Source organism: Armigeres subalbatus, chromosome 2 (genome assembly GCF_024139115.2).
Source record: "Armigeres subalbatus isolate Guangzhou_Male chromosome 2, GZ_Asu_2, whole genome shotgun sequence".
NCBI classification, from domain to species: Eukaryota; Metazoa; Arthropoda; class Insecta; order Diptera; family Culicidae; genus Armigeres; species Armigeres subalbatus.
This window is the reverse complement of record NC_085140.1, coordinates 103198855-103224364: the sequence shown is the minus strand read 5'-3', so window position 1 is coordinate 103224364 and position 25510 is coordinate 103198855. Positions and strand designations below refer to the sequence as shown.

Below are 25510 nucleotides of genomic sequence, written 5' to 3'. Positions count from 1 at the left end.
TAGTGGTGCTATCCATTGGTTTCTTATGAGACTCGCCACTATTGGTACAGTTGCACCACTATAGGTGCAAGGGAGTCAATTTTGTTAAGGAAAATCATTGTTTTCAATAGTTTTTCAAGCAAAATCTGAAGATAAGTTGCATTTAACAGGATATTAAAAGCATGGCGAATCAACTGAAACCATCGTAAAGTGTATAAATATGATAAATCCAATTAAAACCCCACTACCTCCACTATTGGTGCTACCTCCACTAAGGGTACGGTTACCCTATAGCCTCCCGAATCAGTTCTTTATTATGACAGCTTGCGAAAAAAAAGTCTCTCGCGGTATGCTACATATCGTATAAGTATACAGAGACGATAAGTGAGAGATTTTTAAATTCTCTTTTGGATTCAAAACCTGAATTTAATGCATTTTGAATGCACAACTTACATTTAAGACGATAACATTTTAGCTCCTGCAGAAAATTATCAAAAAATATCAAAAGAGCTGGATCCATGTCGGTTCTATATGTTGAACTAAGAGTTAAGCTCAAAAACCGATTACAATAAAAATACTCCTGTACCGGTATTTTCCCTGTACTACCGGTACTGGACTTCTCAGTACCGTAGTACCGGTACTACAAAAAAGGGGGTCGGTACTAGGAACCTTAATATTGATTATCTCCACATAATCAGAATGCATTCAATTGATTTTAAAATTGTTGATTTAAACCTTCTAAAGTAAGGCGAAACATCAACAATTTGAGCAATTTTGTTCAATTTCAAGTTTTGTACAAAGTTTACAACATAAGGATCTTATATGCTATACAGGTAAAGGACTTTTCAAAAGCTTCCTTTTGTACTAATTAAATAAGATGGTGGAAAGACCTCTGCAGCAAGTGTCGTTTTAAGAAGTGTTCGGTTTTGGGAGGTGTTCGGCGCTGGGGGATCTGCCTCTAAATGGATTCTTGTAACTCAACACATCCTCGAATCTGTTCCAACATTTCTATACTTGGATTTAAAATTAAGAATTTAATCACAAGAACAGATTCTGTCAAAAATAATGGAAATCGACAACCATAAATTTCCAACGTCTCAATTTAGACAATTACAAATCACTCTGCGGATACGTCCGAAAACCCCTGTCCCGTTCCACGGAACAGATCCGAAACCGAGCTGATTTGAAGTTTAATATTCAAATTGTAACGTTGTTAAATGGCTAACCATCGTCACCGCCACCGCGGCAGGAAATTCGATCCTCGAGCGTGGTGAAACGTGGGACCGGATCCGATTTGGATTGCGCTGATTGATTTCGAATCAATCATTGCCTTCCATTCAACGTGCCCACGTTGCAATTCGAACGTCGGAAACGGAAGCACACCATTCAAAAAAGGATTGTGGCCGGAACGGTATCGTTTGACAATTTGTCTCGATGGGTATTGCTCTTTTTTGCTCGCATTATCACACAAATTCAATTCATTTGGTATTTCATACTCTGAAGCACACACACAACAAAAAAATGCATAATTGAATTGAAAACTTTTTGTGACTATGCCGCAAGGGTGCACAAAAGTATTTATAGACTGAGTGGCCCTTTTTGTCGATGGTTTGTAATTTTCGAATTAATTAGCAAATGAATTAAAATTTTCAATTACGTCTGAAGGAAAATTGGGAAAAAAGATAATTGAGCTCGAGGCAATGCGAAGGGCAATTCCGAGTACGAGAAAAGCAGTTATTTTTTATTTCGGTGAAGTTGTTGATGAAAAGCATTAATGGTATGAAGTACGAACGCAAATTCGATTAATTATTTCTAACAAATCTTTTCACTGTGTTATTTATTTTTCTTCTAATTTCGCAGAAAAAAATACTAACCTTGATTGATTTCCTCATCTTGTGTTGGCTAATCTTCATCAAAAACTCTTCGCCACATTAATGGAGACGCATGGTTGTTCAATGAACCTACTCCATGCGAATCCCGCGCGTAATTTGAAGCACGTCATCTCCTCCATTACTTACTTTATCTCTTTCACCTTGCATACAAAATATCAAACGATAGCCCATCTAAAACTGGGGCGGAAAATTCAACGTACATAAAACGGCACTCGAACGAACGGAGCATAGCACGCAAAGCAGGAGCTGATTGGAAAATAAAACTCGGCTTCCCGCTTGGTTCCCCGACAAGCAAGACGCCAACCAACCGAACCACGCAACGGATCTCTGTGATGATGGTTGCGGGAGTGTGTTGTGAGCGAAAACGCGCCGGCGGTGGAACGAACGACGGCTGTGCGATGATGATGATGTATCTACAATCCACAGGGGGATCAATGGTGGTGGGTGGTGGCGGTAAGATGATACACAGTGGTCGAATCACGGGCAAAGGATGTTATCACCATTATCCGACCATTTTGATGTAAATTGTATTATGACATCAAATCATTTTTCGGCTTTCATCGGCTTAGCTTAAATTGACTTAATTTGATTGATTGCGTTCTACGGTAAAATAAGCTGATTTATAAAGTTTTTGGAAGAGAGAATATCGTTTCTACTGTAGTATAATGGCTTAAAGCCCTATTTATGTTAAAAAAATCCGAGATTTTTTTTTTGCACTGGAACGACAGATTAGGTAAAATACTTCTGTCAGTCAGCTCAAGCTAAGTGAACATCAAACCCGACAAAAACCCACATTATTTTGACACAAATTTTGTTAACTAATGTTCAAAAAATAGCATTTTTTAGCAAAGCACACTGAGATATAAGTAGAAAACATGATGACTGATAAACGGCAATACCCACCTGGGGACTTTGGGTAAAGGAACAAAGAGTGCTGTGATCTCGGCGGAAAAAAAATGTACAAGAAGGCCCGCCACTGTGCGCCCTCCTCGCTGGGGCATGGGGAATTATTGGAACACGATGTACAAACATCAGCACGGTCCGACTCGGAACGAATGTAGGTAAAGCAAATTTTGGAGAACCAGTTGGTGGCACGTTGCTGCCGTCACGCGGCTGCCACACACCTACAACCTATATGTGTACCAGTCAGTCCGGATACCCGGATCAGATGGGCAAACGATGTATCTAAAAGTGTTCCATCCCGTTGCTGCGGGGGGCAGGGAATGGGTAGTTGGGCGGTTGGGAGGGAGGCCATCGAAAAACGATGACGTCAAAGGCGTCCTCACTCCAAAGTCCCGGAACCGACCGGCGCACAGCTGTTTGACTGAACTGCCGTGCTGTCGACTGACAGACTGGATGGGTGGTGGTGGGCAATTACAATGTGTTTGCACTATTTGCTGGTGGCGTTTGATTCGGGATGGAATGCCTGACGAGTCCGAAATGTGGAATTGCACTTATTGCTTTTTGGTGTTGATTTAGAATATGTTTCCAGGGTAGAATGGTTTCATGTGTGGAGAGTTATACTCCACACGGTGAAATAGTAGGACCAACAGCTGCTCCACTTTGGAAAACAGGTCGTGTTTACAATGAATGCAGAAGGCGAAAAGGGTAGCACTAAATGAAGTATCGTAATCCTGAGGCAAAATAGTCAGCGAAGCCTTAGGCTACACAAACTTTCCTCAACAATGAATTTTAAATCAATATATTGAATTGGAGTTTTCAGTTGACGTCAATCTTCTTCTACATATAAAAATGTTTGCATTTCCTTTGAGGTAGAATAACTCATGAACGGGCTGATCGATTTGCAAGATTTTCTCACCAATTGATTCTTCTTGAACTTTGCTGTGATTATAGAAGGAGAAACATCTCCGCGATATACTTCGAACACCACGAATATAAGAAAAAAAAAGAGTTCTATATCAACATTTGAAAGGGCGAAACAGCCCAAAATTTATTCTTTACGGTTTTTAGTATAAAGGGGAACTGTTCCGATCTCCATCTCACTGTACATATATCCATCTCATCGTTAAACAAAGAAATACGGCACCAAATTCGTCGCTTCTTTTTGTCAACATGCGTGCTCACTGCTGAAAAAATTCACAAAAATAATGAACAAACCAAATTCCTTTCCGTTGCTTTGTTTTTGATGGGATGGAAATAGGAGCTATGCGATGAAGTGGCGAACCGTTCCCCTATATACACCCAGGCTTTTTTAACCGTTTTTTTGCGAGGTTTTTTTACGAGGCTTAGACTCGATGAGTATTAGCCGGAAATCGATGTATGTCGCCAATTGAAATTCAAGATTAACGACTTCTGGTTTAGTAACCCCTTCCAATACAGTGTTGACTTGATTTTGTCTACCCCCATTTTTATCACGTTTTCGACCCGATTTTGTCACCCCAAAACATTTCGAAAATTTTATTCGTTCTTTTTTTTTCAAAAAATACCGCAAACAACAATGATTTTCATGAAATAACTTTTACCGACTCTGGATTATTATGAATAACTTCTGAGTACCTGTGCAGGATTCTGTAAGCATTTTTGACAATAAATAACGGATACCAGTCAGGCGTTTTGCCTTTTTAATAAATAAACTGATTAAAATTTATGTAATGAACTTAAAAATAGAGAATATTTTTTTCCGATTTTGTCACATGCCATATTTTATCACCCAAAAATTAACCAGAGGGTGATAAAATCGAGAGATAACTGTACCATTGGGCGGACCATTTAGAGCATCCTTTCCTTTTAGTTCCTCCATTTTTTTTTTCTGAGCGTTCCTTAAAGAAATTCCTCCAGAACTTCCTCCAGAGGTTCCTCAAAGGAATTCCTCCGGAAGTTATACAAAGGAAGTTTTTCGAAGAAACCCAACAAACATTGGGAGCTGATGGAGTGCTTATTAAACCGAAAGTAGTCTTCTTCAGCTAAAAAAAAACTAACTTATTCAGCTTAAATTGTTGGTTGGGAATTTCTCCCGAAGTTCCTCAAAGTAATTCCTCCGAAAGTTTCTCAAAATAATTCATCCGGAAGTTCCTCAAAGCAATTCCTCCAGAATTTCTTCAAAGGAATTCCTTCGGATATTCCTCGTTGGACTTCCTCCGGAAGTTCCTCAAAGGGAGTCCGGAAGTTCTTCAAAGGGAGTTTGGAAATTCCTCAAAGGATTTTTTCTGGAAGTTCCTCAGAGGAAATCCTCCGGAAGATCATCATATGAATTTATCCGGAAGTTCCTCAAAGGATTTCTTTCGGAAGCTTCTCAAAGAAATTCCTCCGAAAATTTCTCCAGGAATTCCTTTGGGAGCTCCTCCAGGAATTTCTCCGGAAAATGTTCAAGGAATTCTAAGTTCCTCAAAGAATTTCTCCAGGCATTCCTCCACAATTTCCTCCAGGAATTCCCCCCAAATTTCTTGTAGGAAATCTTCCGGAAGTTCCTTTAGTATTCCTGGAAGCTTTCCTAGGAATTCAATGGATTCCTCCAGAAATTTCTCCGGCAGTTCTTCCACGAATTCCTCCGGGAGTTTCTCCACAAGTGCTTCCGGAAGTTCCACCAGAATTTCCTCCGGTTGTCCCTCAAAGAAATTCGTCCAGAAGATCCTCGAATGAATTCTTCCGGAAGTTGCTCGAAGAAATTCCTTCGGAAGTTCCTCAAAGGAATTCCTCCGGAAGGTCTACAAAGAAATTTCTCCGGAAGTTCTACAAAGGAAATTTTCATGATTTCCTTAAAAGAATTCCTCCGGAAGTCCATCACAGGAATTCCTCCGCAAGTTGTTCCAGGAATTCCTCCGTAAGTTTCCAAAATGGCGCCAAACACTGATTTCCGGCTTCCACTCATCGAGCCAGTCAGTCATTTTAGCAAACCGGAAATCGGCCATTTTCAATTTCAAATTGGCGTCAAACGTCCATTTCCGGCTGCCACTCATCGACCCCTTTTCGGCAATATCCAGTTTCTAACTCCGCTAGCAATGATGGTTCTCCGTAGTTGCATGTCCGAAAGATTGTGAAACTATTGAGAACTTGAGCTACAGGTCCTAAGCCCTGGTAAAGGAGGAAGGTTGCGATGGCTGTTATTCATGGCCATCGTGTAAAGCAAAATGGATAAACCCCAATGCCAAGGTGTCATGCGACCCGTGCCGAGGGCTGAATGGTTGAGGGGGTTCTAAACATGCTCAACCGCGAACGGAGCCTGGGGTGCACCAGGGCGAACACCCCAGTAAGCAGCCCTTACTGCACTACGGCGGGGCACTGGTGCAGCGGACATTTATTCCCCTAGCTACTCGTGGGACCAAAAATGAGTAAAAAAATTTTACAAACAACCCTCAAGGTGACGACTGCCTCTCTCAGTCGTGTGAGAGCGAAGTGGAGAATACTCTGAGTCAGCTTGGCCTTACCGAAGACCAGCTACTCAGTAGTTCACAGGAGAAGATGGAAATATCCTGCCCCTCAACGCCTATCTCCCGGAGCAGCACATGTTTCGACAAAGCTGATCCAGATCTACAACCCCCCTCATCGACCGACTCCAACCTGCTGGACATGGAAGATAACGAAGATGATGGTATAAGGATCGTCATCAACCCCCAAAAATCTTTAGCAAATAGCAAAGGATCCGAAGATAACAAGGGTTCTACGGAAGCCAAGGGTGCTCCGAGCAAGATAATCCCCACACTCACACGCTCGCAGAGGAAGCAGCTTAGAACTCTCCGGGAGAAGGGAAAAGACCGGAATGAGGCCTTGTCCATAATCCTGAATAAGGAGAGCGAGCCCACTTCCTCAAAACGCTCGAGAAACGACCTAGACAAATCCGCCACAGAGGACCCCAAACAAAAAAGGGTGAAGCACCATCTGGATCCGAGAGAGCGTGCCCAACAGTCCTCAAACCGCGCGCCTCAGAAAAACGTGTCTGGACAACAAAACCCACCCATGAGGAAAACAGCTGGTATCAGCTACAGTGATATGGCCAAAAGCGTGAAGGTCGGGATAATACCCAAAGACTTTCCCACCGTCCAACTCACTACAGCCCAGCTAGACCTTCTACAAGAAGCACTCCTGCTCAGAGTAGTTCAACAGCGAAACGAGCCAATAAAACCCAAATTCAACAACCTCATCTACAAGTCCGGTTACATGGTTCTAATCTGTAAGGATCAAGAGACTGCTGAGTGGTTAAAGAGAATATCCCCATCCATGAAACCCTGGGAAGGTGCAGAGCTGATGGCAATGGACGAAGTGGCGATTCCACGTCCAGAGATGATCCGAGCATTCTTCCCACAAAGCTCCAGCTATGATGACGACCGAATAAAGGCTCTCATAGAAAGCCAAAATGACATCACAACAACTAATTGGCGTATTGTGAAACGATCCATTCTGAAAGATATTCATGTTGAATGGATCTTCACAGTAGAGGGTGCGTCGATGGAAAAGTTGAAGAAGTCCAAATACACCCTCAACTACCGATTTGGTGAAATCCAACTAAGGAAGATTACAGATCAACCGACTGCCGCTACCGCCAATCCGACTGGAAGGCCGACCCAAGAGCAATCTGAGGAGGCCTCCTGTTCAAGGCGAGGTTCGGCTAACTGGAAGGCCGACCCAAGGGAAATCTGAGGAAGCCTCCGGTTCAAGGCGAGGTTAGTAAATCTCACCCCAAAAGCACCATAAATGCTAGTCTGTCCGCCTCTAAAGGAAAAGCTCGAAGCTTACATGCGACCCCCTGCTCTAGTGGTACCAAACCAAAGGTATCTAAACAGGGCAAAGGGGGTGCAAAAAGCGACAGTTTTACCACAGAGGCGAAACTGGCGGGCCAGGTTGCTACAGGGAAGAGAGAAAACCCAAACTGTAACATCAAACGACATCCTGATGATCTGCACCATCCAAAGCCGGACAGTCGTCGTCCGGAAAAAAGCGGGAACCCCGGAAATGGCGACTAAAGTTCTGCAAGTGAACCTCCACCATGCTGAGAGCGCCACGGGTGTGCTCTGTCGGAGGTTCACCAAAGAGAATTTAACCGTGGCCCTCATTCAAGAGCCATGGGTCAATAAATCCAGAAAATAAAAAACTGGCATGTTTCTGAAGAAATATCAATGTCAGACCATAAACACATCATCTTCGAATGGGAAGGGGGTCTAACGATGGAAAAAACGTTTAAAGATCCTAAGAAAACTGATTGGGAATCCTACTCAGCTATCCTACGATCCGAAGAGTACATCATAGAAAGTCACATCAAGTCCATAACACAATTGGAAGATGCGTCCAAATCCATTAAAAACAAAATCCTTAACGCCTACCAAGAGAGCTGTCCAACTAAATCAACTAGTTCGAGTAGAGACGTTCCATGGTGGAATAAAACTCTTGAGAAGCTTAGGAAAACTGCGCGTAGGGAGTTCAACCGTGCTAAGCGAACCGGCGATTGGAGCCTATACAGAAAGGCCCTGACGAACTACAACAAAGAAATAAGGTCAGCCAAACGGAAATCGTGGATTCTAATGTGTGAAAGCATAGAGAATACACCCGTAGTGGCCAGACTCCAAAAACTCTTTCAAAAGACCACTGCAATGGTGTGGGTAGCCTCCGAAAGACGGATGGTTCGCTCACTGTAGAGCCTAGCGATACACTGAGCGAATTGTTAAAGATCCACTTCCTGATTCAATCCCTGAGTCGAGCATCGGCGACCAAGGCACTGGAATTGCTGTCTCAGATCCACAAGAGATCCAATCATGGGTTTCTGGATCTAAAAAGACGCAATAAAGGTTGCAAAGGAAGCTTTCACTTGGGCCAGGGTTGAGAGGTTTGTGAGATCTTTCGAGCCATTTAAGTCTCCTGGCATGGATGGAATATTCCCAGCGTTGATCCAAAAGAGGAGAAAACACTGGTTCCACCTTGGTTGAGATTTTTAAGGCGAGTCTGATTTTGGGGCACATACCTAACGATTGGCGTCAAATCCGGGCTGTCTTCATTCCGAAGGCAGGCAAGAGAGATAAACCAACCCCAAAGCATTCAGGCCGATAAGTTTATCCTCTGTAATGCTCAAAATTATGGAAAAGGTACTATGCGAGTACATAAATCACAAATTTATGAAAGCAATGCCCGCAATAGGAATTTGTAGTGACTGGATGGAAACGGTAGTCAATTATGACTTACCTTACGATGTGTTCATTCCTTCCCGCCAGGAGTGGGAAGGAGGTGGACCCAGCGTTCCAACAGGCTCTATAAATTACTTCACAGATGGCTCGAAAATGAATAATCTGACAGGATCCGGAATCTATGGCCCTACAACAAAAATTTCTGTCCACTTAGGACAGTGGCCCTAGTATTTCAGGCGGAAATATATGCAATATTAGAATGCGTGTTATTATGCCTGAGGAGAAAGTATAGATTTGCAAAATATGTATTTTCTCTGACAGCCAAGCGGCACTTAAGTCGCTTAATAACTACACTTGTAACTCAAAGCTAGTGTGGGAATGCATTCTGGCTTTGAAAAACTTATCCATACGCAATCGAGTCTACCTATATTGGATCCCAGGACATACGGGTTTAGAGGGAAACGAGATTGCTGATGAGCTAGCCAGGAATGGATCTAATGAAAGGTTCATTGGCCCTGAGCCCTTCTGCGGGATCTCAGACTGCTCTGTAAAAATGGAACTGAACAAATATATGGTCAGTCAAATCACATCAAACTGGAATGCACTTCCCCATACGAGCCAATCCAAAAGGCTCGTAACGATTAACCCCAAGAAAACCCAACAACTATTAGGTCTCAACAAAAGGGATCTCAACATCTTTATTATTTATTTATCATCAGACTAAGGCCGGAGTGGCCTGTGCTGCACATAAAAGACTTCTCCATTCAGCTCGGTTTAAGGCTGCACTTCGCCAACCACGCAGTCTGCGGAGGGTCCGCAAGTCGTCCTCCACCTGATCGATCCACCTTGCCCGCTGTGCACCTCGCCTTCTTGTTCCCGTCGGATCGTTGTCGAGAACCATTTTCACCGGATTACTGTCCGACATTCTGGCTACGTGCCCGGCCCACCGCAGTCTTCCGATTTTCGCGGTGTGAACGATGGATGGTTCTCCCAACAGCTGATGCAACTCGTGGTTCATTCGCCTCCTCCACGTACCGTCCGCCATCTGCACCCCACCATAGGTGGTACGCAACACTTTCCTTTCGAAAACTCCCAGTGCGCGTTGGTCCTCCACGAGCATCGTCCAGGTCTCGTGTCCGTAGAGAACTACCGGTCTTATAAGCGTTTTGTAGATAGTCAGTTTGGTACGGCGGCGAACTCTATTCGATCGGAGCGTCTTGCGGAGTCCAAAGTACGTACGATTTCCAGCCACTATGCGTCTCCGAATTTCTCTGCTGGTATCGTTATCGGCGGTCACCAGTGAGCCCAAGTACACGAATTCTTCAACCACCTCGATTTCGTCACCACCGATAGAAACTCGTGGTGGGTGGCTCACATTGACCTCTCTTGAGCCTCTTCCTATCATGTACTTCGTCTTCGACGTGTTGATGACTAGTCCAATCCTTTTAGCTTCGCTTTTCAGTCTGATGTAGGCTTTCTCCATCCTCTCAAAGTTACGTGCCATAATATCAATGTCGTCGGCAAAATGATGAAAGATGAACGGACTTCGTGAAAATCGTACCACTCGTGTCAATCCCTGCCCTTCGTATTACTCCTCCAAAGCGATGTTGAATAGCAGACACGAAAGACCATCACCTTGCCGTAACCCTCTACGGGTTTCGAAGGGACTCGAGAATGCCCCTGAAACTCGAACTACGCACATCACCCGATCCATCGTCGCCTTGATCAACCGTATCAGTTTATCCGGAAATCCGTTTTCGTGCATTAGCTGCCATAGCTGGTCCCGATCGATTGTATCATATGCGGCTTTGAAGTCGATAAATAGATGATGTGTGGGCACGTTGTATTCGCGGCATTTCTGCAATACCTGACGTATGGCGAACACCTGGTCTGTGGTAGAGCGTTCACCCATAAATCCCACCTGGTACTGCCCAACGAACTCTCTTGCAATTGGTGTTAGTCGACGGCATAAAATTTGGGAGAGTACCTTGTAGGCGGCGTTCAGCAATGTGATTGCGCGGTAGTTGCTACAATCCAGCTTATCGCCCTTTTTGTAGATGGGACACACGACACCTTCCATCCACTCCTGCGGCAGAACCTCATCCTCCCAAACCTTGGTAATCACCTAGTGCAGCGCTCTAGCCAGTGCTTCACCACCGTGTTTAAACAGCTCTCCTGGTAGTTGGTCAACTCCAGGGGCTTTGTTGTTTTTCAGCCGGCCGATCTCCTCCTGGATTTCCTGGAGATTCGGAGCCGGAAGTCGCATGTCCTGCGCGCGTGCTCCTAGGTTCATTACCATACCGCCACCGTTGTCTGCCATATCGCCATTCAGGTGCTCTTCGTAGTGCTGCCGCCACCTTTGGATCACCTCACGCTCGTTCGTAAGAAGGTTCCCGTTTATGTCCTTACACATATCGGGCTGTGGCACGTGGCCCTTACGTGAACGGTTCAACTTCTCATAACACTTTCGTGCGTTATTAGCGCGGTACAGTTCCTCCGTCTCTTCACGGTCTCGATCTTCCTGCTGGCGCTTTTCCTCCGGAAAATCGAGTTTTGTCTGTTCCGCGCCCGTTTGTATCGTGCCTCGTTCGCCCTCGTGCGGTGTTGCAGCAATCTCGCCCATGCTGCATTCTTCTCCTCAACTAACTGCTCACATTCGCCGTCATACCAGTCGTTTCTCTGATCCGGAGCCACCGTGCCTAGTGCAGCGGTTGCGGTGCTTCCAATGGCGGATCGAATATCTCTCCAGCCATCTTCAAGAGATGCTGCGCCTAGCTGCTCTTCCGTTGGGAGTGCCACTTCCAGCTGCTGCGCGTAGTCTTGGGCTAGTCTACCGTCTTGTAGCCGCCCAATGTTTAGCCGCGGCGGACGACTCCGACGCGTGTTGATCACCGTCGAGAGTTTTGAGCGCAGACATACTGCGACGAGGTAGTGGTCGGATTCAATATTCGCACTGCGGTAAGTGCGTACGTTCGTGATGTCGGAGAAAAATTTACCGTCGATTAGAACGTGGTCGATTTGGTTTTCCGTTACTTGATTAGGTGATTTCCATGTGGCCTTGTGGATATTCTTACGGGGAAGAAAGTGCTTCGGACTACCATTCCGCGGGAGGCTGCAAAGTTTATGCATCGTTGGCCGTTGTCGTTCGATACGGTATGCAGACTATCCGCTCCGATGACCGGTCTATACATTTCCTCCTTCCTACCTGAGCGTTCATGTCACCGATAACGATTTTGACGTCCCGCAGTGGGCATCCATCGTATGTCTGCTCCAGCTGCGCATAGAACGCTTCTTTCTCGTCGTCGGATCTCCCTTCGTGTGGGCAGTGCACGTTGATGATGCTATAGTTGAAGAAACGGCCTTTATCCTCAGCTTGCACATCCTTGCGTTGATTGGCTGCCACCCAATCACGCGTTGGCGCATCTTTCCCAGCACTATGAAGCCGGTTCCCAGCTCGTTGGTGGTGCCACAGCTTTGGTAGAAGGTAGCCGCTCGATGCCCGCTTTTCCACACTTTCTGTCCTGTCCAGCAGATTTCCTGCAGCGCTACGACATCGAAGTTGCGGGGATGTAATTCATCGTAGATTATCCTGTCGCAACCTGCGAAGCCAAGCGACTTGCAGTTCCATGTTCCAAGCTTCCAATCGTGATCCTTTATTCGTCGCCTAGGTCGTTGCCGATTGTATCGAGTCGTATTATCTTCTATGTTGTTCGTAATGGTTGTTTTTAAAGGCGGCTTATTGGGCCTGCGCAAACCTCCTGTCTCGTCGGAGGGCCGTCGTGTCAGGGCTGTTTAGCGTCCCACCTAACACCAGGACTTGGGCTTGTGCGCTTTGAGCGGCACACGGTCGCTTTGGCGGAGCCTACTTGCGGATTCATGCAGCTTTTTATAGAGGTTTAACAGGGCCCACTGTCAAACCCCACCACATCCTAGGCAGGCGCAGGCAGGCAGGCGGATCTCAACATCTACACCGGTCTAATAACTGGTAACTGCCCCTGCAGATACCTTCTACAAAAGATCGGAGCAATCCAAACCTCAAATTGCCGCTTCTGTGACGAGGAGAGAGAAACATCAGAACACATCCTCTGCTATTGCAGTGCACTCACCCAACGTAGGTTCAAAGTTCTCAGCAAGCCCTTTTTAGGGCCTGCTGACATATGGATCTTATCCCCCAAGGACGTGGTTGGCTTCATATAGCTAGTCTCGCCAGAATGGGGGAGTCACATACTGTAACTCAGGATCTCTATTCATCAATAATAGATGGTCTTGAGTTCAGTCGATACCAAGGTATCTCAGTGACAAACATGTTACTGAGATAACTTGCGTATTTCACAGCAAAAGGGTATATCACAATAGTCCTAAAATCTGGACGCAGTGATCTTCACCCGACAAACGAGGAAAAAAAAAAGTTTTTGTCAAACAAATAGAATGAGAAACTTTTCATTTACCAGTGAATTCTGGTTCTTTTCCATTGAAAAGGGCTTAGACAATTTTTCGATGGTTTTTTTACGCGTTCCATTTCGTATGCTACCCCACATTAACGTTTATTAAAGTTTAAGGAAAGATTTTCCCTCATGTTGTCAAATGTAATGTAGAAAGTTGGAGGAAATTTCAGTCCACGTCGACTGATTTTTAAACGGCTCGTGAACATTGAATTTGACAGAATACAAAAAAGGTATTTTAGTGCGTAGGAATATAGCTTCAGTAGTTTGTAGAGAGCCGACAGTTAACGGCAGCAAGAAGACCAAGAAAGTACTTAAACGACAATTCGATAAACTTGTTTTTTCCACATTGAAGATGCAAACTAATTTTTTTTCGGGAATAGACCTTGATTCAAATATAAAAAAGCGACAAAACAGAAAGAAATTTTAAATTTTTCAAGATTTTTTCGAAAACCGTCTTTTTTTTAAGAAGGCCTTATCTTCTCTGTTCTCCTTATACCGGGCAAATGCATTTATTTAAAGAAAAAGGCATTATTTCCGTCTTATACCGGGCAGATACGTTGTTTAAAAAAAGGCATTATTTCCTATCTTACTCTATTACGTTTTGCCATTTTGCGTTCAAGAAATTTCTGGAAAAAACAGGCAGATAAGTACTTACTTGATACGTGATGGGCTACAACACTTCGATGAACCTACGCCGAATGGAGTATCCTTCTCCACTGGACTCGATCCTGGGCCAATCGCTTCCAGTCGCCCTGAACATTGAGCGCCCTCAGGTCCTCTTCAACTGCAAAAAGCCATCGTGTACGCGGCCTTCCACGAAGCCTGCGGCCTCTTCCGGGTTCTCTACTAAATATTATCTTCACTTGACGTTCTTCCGGCATACGAACAACGTGACTAGCCCACCGTAGTCTGCCGTGTTGTATAAGCTTAATAATATCCAGCCCTTTATACACCTTCTTCTTCTTCTTCTTCTTATTGGCATTACATCCCTACACTGGGGACAGAGCCGCCTCACAGCTTAGTGTTCATTAAGCACTTCCACAGTTATCAACTGCGAGGTTTCTAAGCCAAGTTACAATTTTTTCATTCGTATATCATGAGGCTAACACGATGATACTTTTATGCCCAGGGAAGTCTAGACAATTTCCAATCCGAAAATTGTCTAGACCGGCACCGGGAATCGAACCCAGCCACCCTCAGCATGGTCTTGCTTTGTAGCCGCGCGTTTTACCGCACGGCTAAGAGGACCTGGTACAATTCGTGATTCATGCGACGCCGCCAGATACCGTTCTCCTGTTTATCGCCGAGTATTGTCCGCAGCACCTTACGCTCAAACACTCCGAGAGCTATCCGATCAGCCTCCTTTAACGTCCATGTCTCATGGCCGTATAAAGCCACCGGAAGAATCAGAGTAGTATACAGCGCGAGTTTTGTTTTCGTTTGCAGACTACGGGACTTAAGCTGGTTACGAAGTCCGTAATAAGCCCTATTTGCAGCTGCAATACGCCTTTTCACCTCCCTAGCAGCACACATGATCCACGTAGGTTACTGCAACTCATATGTGACCAGATTAAGTCGCAATAAAGGCCATAATTCATTCCGTTTCACTGAATCGTACGCCGCCTTGAAATCAATAAACAGATGATGTGTCTGCAAGTTGTACTCCCGGAATTTATCAAGGATTTGTCTCAGGGTAAACATTTGATCCATCGTTGATCGGCCCTCACGAAAACCTGCTTGGTATTCGCCGACGAAGAGCTCTTCAAGCGGTCTCGATCTGTTGAGCAGAATACGGGACATAATTTTGTACGCCGAATTAAGGAGGGTTATTCCTCGGTAATTGGCGCACTCCAGTCTATGCCCTTTCTTAAAGAGAGGGCAAATGAGGCCGTCCAACCAGCTAGCAGGCATTTTCTCGTCTTCCCATATTTTCGACATAATATGGTGCAGAACTTCATAAAGCTGCTCACTGCCATGTTTGAGAAGTTCAGCCGGGAGCTGGTCCTTCCCCGCAGCCTTGTTGTTTTTCAGCTCTTTAACAGCTTTTTTAACCTCATCTAGTGTAGGTGAGTCCACAGCTAGTCCATCGTCGCTAATATTCATTCTGTTCACCGATGCACCGTCACTTCCTCCATTCAACAAAGTCTCGAAGTGTTGCTTCCACCTGGCAGCCACTTCAGTTTTATCTGTCAGAAAATTCCCTTGTTGGTCGTTGCACATGACGGGAGATGGCGCTGTCTTTCTCCGCACGCCATTGACAGACTCATAAAACCTCCGCATATCGTTCTGCTCCATTTTTCTGCGCCTCACTAATAACTTGTTCTTCGTACTATTTTTTCTTCCTGCGGTGGGTTCGTTTTTCGGCTGCTCTTGCTTCCTTGTACCGATCTCTATTCGATCGGGTACCCGACACCAACATCCGGCTTCTGGCAACGTTCTTCTCGTCTGTCACTCTCTGACACTCCACATCGAACCAACCCGTCCTGGGTCGCCTTTGTGCAGTGCCTACCACTTCTCGTGCTGTTGTCCTCACCTCTCCATGAATCGACTCCCATAAATCGTTGATGTTGTCGCTAACGTTGATTGCACTTATCTGTTCGTCGAGCTTCTGGCGGTACTCAGCCGATACTCCTTCCGCCGATAATCGCTGGATATTGTAACGCATCGTTCGCTGTGATCTTTCGTTCGATACAGTTGACAACCGTGATCGAATTTTACTGACAACGAGGTAGTGATCAGAGTCAATGTTCGGACCTCTGAACATGGTCTATCTGTTTGCAAGTTTTGGGTGTCTTTGGGTGTCTCCAAGTGTGCTTTCGGATGTTCTTTCGTGCAAAGTAGGTGCTACTGATATGGCCATCCCTCTGGCAGCAGCAAAATTTACTAGCCGTAGGCCGTTGTCATTGGTAGCGGAGTGAAGGCTCTCCCTACTGATTATGGGACGGAAAAAGTCCTCTCTACCGACCTGAGCGTTAGCGTCTCCGATAACAATTTTCACGTCATGCTTTGGACACTCTCCATAGGCTTTATCAAGACATTCATAAAACGTGTCCTTCACGTCGTCGGATTTATCGTTTGTCGGTGCGTAAACGTTGATTAGGCTGTAGGGTCAAAGACCCAATAGTGGAGGAACTAAGCCAATCTCGATACTATTCACTTAATTACACACAATATATGAATTATCAAGCTTACCTCAAGGATGCATCCGGTAGCTCTTGGCGTTTATTTTACATCCATAGTGTTTCCATTACGGTAAAATTCGTCACTGTGCTCTAAAAGTATACCTCGAGTTACCGGTACACTGTCCCAATAGTTGCGATATTTGTTAATTTTTGTTCCCATAGTTGCGAATCCCATTGTTTTCATATGGGACTCGCAACTATGGGAACACTACCGCAACTATTGGTACAAAGGCAATCAAATACTAATGAAAATTAATGATACTTTACCAGTTTCGAGTAATTTTGAAGATGTTTTCTGAATATTTGTGTTATGACACGTAATGTTATTGAACAACAATGTGGGTTGCTGCGATTAATTCGTATTTTCTGCGTAGAATACAATACCGCAACTATAGGTACACCAACAACTATCGGATCATTTGCCCTAATTGAAGAATTTGCCCCGTATCCTCAACACACAGATTCGTTCGCTAATGGGTTTCCACCGCATCACTCGCTTCATCTGCTTGCCCATCACTACGAAACCAACTCCATGCACTGTTTTTTCACCGTTATACTTGAATGCAGTGTTGATTGTGGGGTCCACGGCTCGGAATTCACGTTCTCCGGATCTAGGCCATCGGTCTTCTTGAATAGCGGCCACGTTCACTCCAACCTTCTGCAGTTCACGAGCCAGAAGGCTCACTCGTCCAGGTTCATTTAGGGTCCTGATATTCCTGGTACCGAGTTTCCAATCATAGTCCTTATTTCGTTGCCGGGTCGGTTGCCAAAAATAACGTTCTCTTTTTCGTTTATCTTCATTTTTCGTGGTATTTGAGAGGCTTCAGTGAGCTACCTTACCGGGGTCACGTTACCTACATCGCGATGATGGGGCTGCCACCTTAGGTATAGCTGACGCGATAGGGTAACGGTACCAATAGTGGAGGTATTAGTAGATCCACAAAAGAAAATATTTTTTAAAAATTGATAATTATGGGAAATGCACTGCTTTAATATCTTAGTCAATAGATAAACTAATAAATTTGCTAACAAAAATGAGATAGATGTCATTTAACATCAACAATTATCAAATATTGCTTGCACCACTATGGGTACACTGTTCCTTTAGTGGCGGTAAAAATTAATTTTGGTTCCTTTAGTGGTGCTATCCATTGGTTTCTTATGAGACTCGCCACTATTGGTACAGTTGCACCACTATAGGTGCAAGGTAGTGAATTTTGTTAAGGAAAATCATTGTTTTCAATAGTTTTTCAAGCGAAATCTTAAGATAAGTTGCATTTAACAGGATATTTAAAGCACGACGCATCAACTGAAACCATCGTAAACTATATAAATATGATAAATCTCATTAAAACCCCACTACCTCCACTATTGGTGCTACCTCCACTAAGGGTACGGTTACCCTACAGCATTTCGTTAATCAGCCGCTGGGTACCAGGCAGACGCTATTTGAGCCGCACCTCCTGGTGAACAGACGTTCCAAAATCCGACTTTTCAAGCTTGTCGACCATATCCTGCACCAATAACGGGTTAACCAAATGTTGTTTGAACCCGAAGACCTCTAAGTGCTCCAGTGTTGGCTCGAAAGGGATGAAAGTCGCTAGTTTGTCAGCCTTCAGTGGCTTCAGCCTGAGCACCTTCTTCAGATGACGTTGCAGCAGTTGTTGTAGGCGACCATACCCAGGCTAGGAACAAAATAACAAAACATGATATGAATTGGATTGATATAAGAGATAAAAGAGGAGGCAAGAATATCAAAACTTTGCACCGAAATATAATTTAAATATCAAGATATGCTATGGATAAGAACAAACTAATGCCACATGATATTGATCACTTCTTATAAATAGCACAACTTGATTTCCGCATGATATTTCTGTGCAAAATATTGATACTATCGTCTGATCTTTAATCTCTTATATCAATCATGTTAATAACTCTTGTTGCTATCTTACCAACAATTGGTATTATTGAACTATTTTCGTCTACTCGGGTATAGATGCCTCAACTTGCTTATAACCTTCGGGACAGAGCAACAGCTTTCCAATGTCGCCAAACGAGATTCCCGACGTCAATGAATCTACCAAGCCGAGCCCTAGCTTAATCCATTTTTCAAGCTAGGGCAATAAGTTGTGGTATTTCAAGGATTTATCGTATTTACTCCTCTCTACCAATTGCAGTTTTTGAATTATAACAAAATTAACTTTACCCTGCACATGGTTGAAAGACTCAAATTCCTCTCGTTTTAGGCTTAATTGTATGCAGCGGAAAAAGCTTTTCTAGCAATTAGCAATTAAAACCAGGGACCAAAGACCTAGTCTGAACTAACTGCTGGAAAAAGTTCGAGTTAGGGTTCTATGGATGTACTAACTCTTCGTGAACTGGTAAACAATTGTAGTTCGAGGAACACACAGAAATTCTTGTTACTGAACAACTTCTTTAGATTGAAATGGTCTTGTAGATAGAGCTAAACCCCGGGTTTGTAGCTTTACTGGTGATATTCTAGAAGCAAGACAAGGATGTGGCTAGGGCTCCGATGCATGGCCAATTACCAGTATCACTGTTCTGTTTTCTCAATGAAAGATCTGATAAGGGCGCGCCTTCAATGAGATTGCTCTCTGGGAAGGGTCTAAATAGCGGGACCGTGTCATGTATTCTTGGGAAAACAAAACAAGAGCTGTATCGAAACCGGTAATTCATTGCTTCTCAATAGTAATGGAGTAATTCGACATGCACTTAAACACTAAGGATACGGGGAATGCTACAATAGATCTAATAACTGGTCGCAGTGGCACACCCGAACAGGAAAAAAAAAGTTGACTTATCACTAGCTCTGTCATACTCTTATCGTTTTTTTTTTCACTACTCGTCGCTACTTTAGGTACTTACTGGAATTCTGGAATTCATATCCTAGAATGTATCAGTAAATATTTCCAGAAATAAAATATCCCAAGATAAGAAATATGTCCAAAAGTATGTATGTGATCATAACACAGTCAACTCTCTACATTTCGATATTCTATGTCTCGATATATTTCCCTATGTCGATAACTTTTTTTGTCCCTTCAATCTAAATACATTATGACTTTCTATATCTCGATATCTGTGATATAGAATAGTGATTGATATAGATAGTGATCTTGACGTGTTCTGGTCATATTTTGTTTTTAGGGTTCTTTCTCCCTATGTCGATATATTCATATTTCTTGCCTACTATACCAACTTTGGACAACAACATTTGTTTTGTTATCGTTTTTCATAGCAACGAGCTTTTTTAAACTAGTACCCGTATCAATTTTCGTTCCATTCCTCGATATCTCCTTATCTCGATGGTCCCTCCAATATCGAGATGTAAAGAAACGATTGAAAATATTTTTTTCAGGTTTTGAGTATACGCAAAATATTTCAGGATCTGCAAAACATCCTCGAGCTCAGAACATGTGATCCCCTATGTGATGTGAACATGTGATGATCATTCCATTTACATGCTACTACACACCTTTCAGGTCCTCCAAAGCGTCCTGATGTTCAGAACATGTAATCTACTCGGCCAACCAAGTCCTGGATTATGTATCCGTGCATCGCTAAACATCCCAGTAGGTTCATTGAGCTGATAAGATTTCACATTGCTTTAACAATCTAATTCAGACTTCTTGTCCTCCAAGATGTTCTGGAGCTCAAAACATGCGATCTACCCGATCAACCATGTGCTGAATCCGTGCATCGCTTAATATCTTCGCAGCTTCATTAAGGGAAGATCCATAAAGTACGTTACGCAAAAATGGTAATTTTGAGCCCCGCATCCTCTACTTGTCACGCTTTTTGTATTTATTCTCTAAAAAATTGTAAGGATCGTCACCCCCCTAAACGCGTGGCGTACTTTGTGAATGGCCTCTAAGCCTAAAATTAATCAGTTGGGGAAGTGCTGAATGCCACTAGGCCGAATATATCATTTGACCGAACAGACCATTAGGTGAAAGTCATTTGGCCGAACAGACCATTAGACCGAAAGTCGTTTTGCCGAAAGGGTCGTTTGGCAGGAAGGGTCATTTGGCTGAAAGGGTCGTTTGGCCGAAAGGGTCGTTTGGCCTCAAGGGTAATTTTGCCGAAAGGGTAATTTGGCCGAAAGGGTTGTTTGATCGAAGGGGTCATTTGTCCGAAAGGGTCATTTTGCCAAAAGGGTTATTTGGCCGAAAGAGTCATTAGGCCGAAAGGTTCGTTTGGCCGAAAGAGTCATTTGGCCGAAAGGGTCATTACGCAGAAAGGGTAATTTGACCGAAAGGGTCATTTGGCTGAAAGGGTCGTTTGGCTGAAAGGGTTGTTTGGCCGAAAGGGTCGTTTTGCCGAAAGGGTCGTTTGGCCGGAAGGGTCATTTGGCCGAAAGAGTCATTTGGCCGAAAGGGTCATTTGACCGAATAGGTCATTTGGCCGAAAGGGTCATTTGGCCGGAAGGGTCGTTTGGCCGGAAGGGTCGTTTGGCCGAAAGGGTGAGACGTCTCACTTCTCACTCCTCATTGGGTTTCGGCCTAATGGTTTGTTCGGCCTAGTGGCATTCAGCCAAATTGGTTTTCGGCCGAATGGGTCACTTATTAATGGGCTGGTTTCAGCTGAACGTTTCCGCATGATTCAAAAATAATATTGTAGTGTCGGCATTGTTTAATTTGTGATGTTCATTTATGGAAACCGATAAAGCGGGGATGAAGAACCTTTGGAAGATTTTTGCAAGAATATTGAATGAAAATTGTAATGAATCGTGGAGACTTCATGGGTGTTTGCGGCACGTTTTTGTTTATATACGTTTATATATGTTTTATTTCTTTTTATTTCCTTTTAAAAACTTATTCCTTCCGGATACGAGAGTGCTCTCCAGTAAGCAGAATGATCGGCCGGTCTTCTTTGTTCTGCTTTGTGCGGTTAGTAGAACGATAGGCCGACCAACGAAATTGTGCTCTGCTACATGCTGTTGCGTAAATTATTGTCTATCTGGTACAGAGTTAGTAAACATTTTTTACCAAAGATAGATTTTTCTCAAGATACAAGCAAAATACCAGCCTTTGGAAATAGTGCTCTGTATTCACCCAAAGAAACGCTAAATAACGCTTAATTTAGTTTGACAGATAAAACTTTACAAAAAGGCTCGGTTCGGAAGTCCAAACTTCCGAATTTTAATTTGGTCGACGTACAATAATTAGAAAGTGAAGATTCAATTCACTTCCAGTGGTTATTTCTTCAATAAGCAGAACCGATTATCAAGACATTGTAATGGTTCTGGTTGTTAAGGTAGGTACCTTGAGCTGGAGCTTGTGTGGCGGTGGATAGGCCTATAAACATGAACAAGTCTAATATACTGTTCCTCAGTCACATGACAGATAGTGGCAGCCATCGCATGCAAGAGACACATTCGCAGTCAGTCAATTCCTCCTTCATCAATGGGTGATTTATATGTGCGATGTCGAATTGCACAGAGCTGAACTCCAGAACGATTCGGAGGACCAAACAAGAGCATTGCCCATTTGTCCTGAAAGGGTTAAGCTCTTCGAATCGAATAACAGGTGAGTTTTTCAAATCTGTTTTCAGCTTAAACTAGAATAGATTTCCAGACAGGGCTTATTACATTTATAATCTCATATTATTATGCTTAAACTAAATTCTCATTGTGTTCCTTGAACAATCTTTTCTTTTAACATTTTGTAATTTTTATTTTTTTAAAAAAGAATATTCTTAGTGTCGATATCGTGTAAAAAGTCATAATTCCTAACGCAGTCGAATCTGAAGAATTTTATTTAAATCGAGGTGTTTTTGGGCATGTACTACTGCCCAATGCGATTTTCGATTAAAACCGGCCGTCTAATGTTTTTTTTATTTGTTAAATGACATGTTGTCGAAATTTTGGTCAAACACAAACGATTTCTAGTTGACCCATTATATGCATCCTTCCTGGTCGAGATTTAATGGTAATATAAAAAAAACTATGCTTGCGTAACTGCTATATAAACGTCCGGATTAATGAGCACAATCATAAAAATATAAACCAACTTAATATCGATCAACGTTTTCTTGTGCTTATTTTCCCAGCTTCTGCACCCACAAAACAGGTCATCTTTCTTCTCATCTCGAATGACTGAAAAGAGTGGAGCAGAAGATTCATCACGAACGCAAACCCATCCCGCCAGCATCTCTGACCATCATCGGTGGTTCCTCTCCAGTCCTTCCCGCACCCACGCGCTCTCCAGGTTGACCCAGTCCCACCTCGCTCTCGTAATTCCATCTCAAAGCAAATTTTCCTACCGAATGGCGGAGGCAAATAAACAATCAGCCCGTGGGCAGCAGGCGACGACGACGCCGGTACGGAACGGACCACGACCACAGAGCGCAACCAGCCAGCAGCAGCGAGAACTGAGAAGCGATTCGGTTCAGTGGAGGGAGCACAGGCAGGTTGCAGTGGCAGTAAAATTTATTATTCAGCACGCGCGGAAATTGATGTTTATGAAATCGCCTTCGTCGTGACCGTCGTCTTCGTTGTCGTCGTCGTCGTCATTAATGTCGGCGTGTCGCAGACTCAGGTACGAGCGTGGCGATTGCGCAAGGTGTGGATTGAGGGGAGACTTGAGTGTGTATCTCTCCCGATGGCTAAGAATGACGATGGACAGATTTCTTTTTGGGGACGGCAAGTCTAGCAAAATTAATGAGATTGAAGGAATTAGGACATCCGAGCGTTTCTGTTAATGAGATCCTTCGTATTTCCTTTTTTCCTTGATTACGAATTTGATACTACTGGTGTTCGTCATTTAAACATATTTTCAAAAGGCTTTTGATTTCAATTACATAATTTTGTTATTTGATCTCGGCTATGATTTTATAGTCGAGCATCAGTAAACAAAATGCAATATGTCTCAATATGTCCAGATTTCAGCCAAGGAAAATAAATTCATACATAGAATACCTTAGAAATACTCTGAACATTACCGACAATTGCAAAAAGAAACCATATTTTATCTAATCCAAAAAAAAAAAAACATTGCTTACCTTGAATGAATTATCCCAAATCTCTACAGTCACAAAAAAGACATTTTGTAAAGAGGTATCATCTTCTGAGCCTTTAATCCTTTCTAAAGACTAAACATGCACCGTTTAAGACAACTTCATATTTTTAAATGCGTTCACACAAACCGCTCCCCTTTTTTTACACCACCTTCTACTAAATAAAGCCACACAGTCCTCCATTTATTCACCAGCTTCAACTTACCTTCTGTTGTTATTTTCCTTCCGTGATGAGCTTCGTCTAATGTTTCACAAAATTCCCTTGGCTGTAACTCCCGCTGTTTCTCGCTTTTCCTCATGCGGCACGTTTAGCGTTTCCACACAGAACCCAACCGCGCCCGCCCACCTTTCTTCTAAACAGAGACTCTCTTTAACAGATGGAAATACCTTGCCGTGTTTCCGAAACGCTACAACGGAGAAACCAGACCAGCCCAGCCAACAAAACGGTAGGCGGTGTCGCGTGTCGGTGACGTTGGGAAAACAAACACGGCGAATCTTCACCCTTGGCACGCAAAACACTCCCGCGCGCGGATATATCCTATTCGTGGTCGCGGCGTTTCGGGGAGCCTTCTGGCTTGCAAACCGACTCGATGCGGTGGTTTCACTTTCCACTTGGTGACCGCCGAACGGAATAAGCACTGTTCTAACAACTGAGCTGCTGTGTTGCGGCTCTAAGTGTTCGTAGTCGGTACAGGGTTTTCTTTTTCACTGAGACCAATCTGCTGTCCACCTGGAATGCAAGAGAAAATATGATTTACGATTAGAGTTTTATCAAATTTCATGAAAATTTTAGTTTTAGTTTTTTTTTCAAAACATGTACAAGAAACAAGAACAAAACATTCAATAATAAATTACTGATGTGCAAGATTTTTTCTTTGTTGAATTCGATTGGGGCTTCACCGTGTTCGAAAAAACTCAATAGCACCACTCTGATGCTACATTTTGACAGAGTAAGGGAAATGAACCACTCGCTCTACCTACTTGAACACATTGAACGTTTAATCTCTCACTCGAATGGAAAGAAAGTTGAACATGTTCAACTTTTTGCAAGTCAACTGAATTACCCTGTCAAGGTGGAGCAACATTGCATTCAATATTATTAAGGGTAGAGAATAAAATTGATGTAACAGACTGCAAAGCATTGAAAACACAAATTTATAGCATGCTGACGAAACGTGCAATGACGCTCCATTTGCAATAAAATGTAAAAAGCGGACGCATGGTGCATTGTTCTTTCAGAATAGGCAGGAATTTCAATAGGGGAAGGGGGCAATGTGCCCTAGTTAAGCAAAGACTGTTTAAATGTCTTAGTTATAACGATTTTCATGGGTATTTTTCTACTTCAAGCAACAGTTGAACAATATGACTAGCTGATACCATCCTAAAATATCAAACATATTGATATTATTCACATGTCAGAATGATGGTGATATTCCGTTGCCGGAAAACTCATGAGGCAAAACGCTTTTAGCTGGCAGATCCTTGTAGCCTCATACACGTTCCGACATATTGTACAACTTTGACTCCGCCCCCAGGAAATTTGTTTTAATCGGAATAAAATCGGACCGTCTGTGAGCGAGTTGGACGACCGTTGGACACTACTACTTGCCCACAGACGGTCCGACTTTATTCTGACCGAACCAAATTTCCTGGGGGCGGAGTCAAAGTTGTACAACATGTCGGAGCGTGTATGGGGCCCCATAGGGAACAACACACGCGTCGGCGAATCAGTATTTTGGTATGGATCGTGCATGGAGACGCGTAGTACATTGTAGGTTAGTCCCACTAGGGCAGCGGTTCTCAACCTAGGGTACATGTACCCCTGGGGGTGCCTTAGCTGGCTCCAAGGGGTACCTAAAAAAAGCGTAATGGTGGATGTATTACAATTCCATAAAAACTAA

At 43.6% G+C, this 25510-nt stretch overlaps 1 long non-coding RNA gene across 1 annotated transcript in view; it reads right to left on the bottom strand.

Annotated features, from left to right (window-relative positions):
- Positions 1-23828: 23828 nt before the first annotated feature.
- The window catches only part of LOC134214814 (uncharacterized), a 58343-nt gene continuing 56661 nt past the window's right edge, over positions 23829-25510 (bottom strand). The window contains exon 4 of the long non-coding RNA XR_009979923.1: positions 23829-24339. This is a non-coding gene — a long non-coding RNA (uncharacterized LOC134214814). The remainder of the gene's footprint in view (positions 24340-25510) is intronic.